This window comes from Lontra canadensis, unplaced genomic scaffold, assembly GCF_010015895.1.
Source record: "Lontra canadensis isolate GAN:19392208 unplaced genomic scaffold, GSC_riverotter_1.0 scaffold46, whole genome shotgun sequence".
Taxonomy (NCBI): Eukaryota; Metazoa; Chordata; class Mammalia; order Carnivora; family Mustelidae; genus Lontra; species Lontra canadensis.
In genome coordinates, this window is record NW_022631040.1 from 2,368,462 (window position 1) to 2,370,285 (window position 1,824).

The following is a 1,824-nucleotide window of genomic DNA, read 5'->3' on the forward strand; positions in this document are numbered from 1 at the left end:
AAAACAAAACAAAAAATGTAACTTTCTTTCTCCCCTCTTCTCTTCCAAATCCAGGCACTCCTCCTTACCTGAACTACTTTCCATTTCCTCCCTAACATTTTTATCTTCTAATGCAGTCCATAATTTGGTATGTGATATTTCCCCCCCCCCAAGCCAAACTGTATTCAGCCTTATTAAAGATAGTTTTCATAAACAATCATGGTATTTCAGGCAGGACATGAGCAGATGATCGTTAACAGGATACAACAACTTTCAAACTCCCTTCTTCCATGGACTACCAAAATCAGAAAGCGACTATAAAACACAACGAAGTCTTCATGTGATGCCCTGAGCAGGCAAAGTTTAGAGTGAGGGCTGACACTTTACAGTTAGCATGTGGTTTAATAATTTTTCACAAGCTGACCCTGACTTTCAGGAAATGAAAATGGAAGAATCACCAATCTGAAGATCCACAAGCTAAAAAAGGAACTCTTCTGAGTGATGCCATCTCAGTGGTGACATCGTAAAGTCCTGATTGCCTGACACCCTGGGCACTGGGTTTTGGGGTCACGTTCCAACAGGTCTCGGAGTTTAAGGGAGTGAAGTCTATGTTGAAGGAAGAGAGGGAGAAGAAGACATAAATAATAAATTTTAGTTTTCCCACACCACCAGGGGTGTTCGGGCCAAGGTATCCCATGTGTGTCAACATCAAGCAAGACCTACTCCTGGGAGCCAAGAGGAAGTTTCTCAAAACTAGAAGGGAAAGGTGCTTTTTCCCTGGTATCAATCTAGCTTTGGAGATACTCTGTTAGTGACATCTGCCCTTTCCCCAAAATAACAATCAAGTATTCTGTGTGCTAACAACAGAGCTTTAAAAAAAAAAAAAGTAAAACAAAATTCTGCATTTTTATAATACTTGATAAAAAACACTATTTCAAACTGTACAGTCACCAGAAGTTCACAGTTATCAAAACTGCACATACTTCACATCTCCCACCCCTTCAGCTTTCTGCGCCAGCTCTGTGAGGGCATCTCCATTTTCTACAGACACATTCCCATCCTTGCCAGCATCAGCTTGCCCCTTTTTCCCTTTGGGCACCTCCTCTCCCATTCTTTGTAGGGACCTTTCTAGGCATGAGCTCTAGCTCTGAAGGAGCCTGTTTAGCAGATAACCTTGCAGATCTTTTTGGTGGCTCATTCTTCACCTGAGCTTTATCTCATTTGCATCATCTTCAGTCTTTCTCTTGGGCGTGGCAGTGACAGCAGCAGGAGGCATAAGCGCTTGTCGTGGAGATATAGCAGCGGGTGGGCCTTGGTTGGTCTGGGTTGTTCTCACCTTTTCTTCGTTCTTGCTTTAGGATTATTTTTGCCTAGGTTTTAACTCTATGAGAGAAGGAGTATTTTACCATTTCCTTTTCTCAGATACATTCCAAGTACCTAGAATAGTTTCTGGCATATAATAGATGTTCAATACATATTTGTTGAATGAATGAACGAATGAGATGTCCCAGGCCATTTAGTAGAGGAAAAAAAGAAAAAAAGAGTTTAAGATTGGAAGAAAAAAAGTATTTCTTAAAAATTATATAATAAATCATATAGTAAAATTAAACACCCACACACAGATAAATTTTTAGAATTAACATGATGATTAAGTTGCAAGCTGGACTTTTAAAATTCAACCAAAATAAATAAAAATTTTCCTTACATTCTAGCAACTCATCTTTAGGGAAAAAATGATAAAAATCAATATAGCCTAAAATGGCATTAGAAATACAAAATTCCAGGGGTGCCTGGGTGGCTCAGTGGGTTAAGCCTCTGCCTTCAGCTCAGGTCATGATCCCAGGG

General features: G+C 39.9%; 1 pseudogene; it reads right to left on the reverse strand.

Annotated features, from left to right (window-relative positions):
- Positions 1–946: 946 nt before the first annotated feature.
- On the reverse strand, positions 947–1,255 carry LOC116876615 (annotated as a pseudogene).
- Between the last annotated feature and the right edge of the window lie 569 nt (positions 1,256–1,824).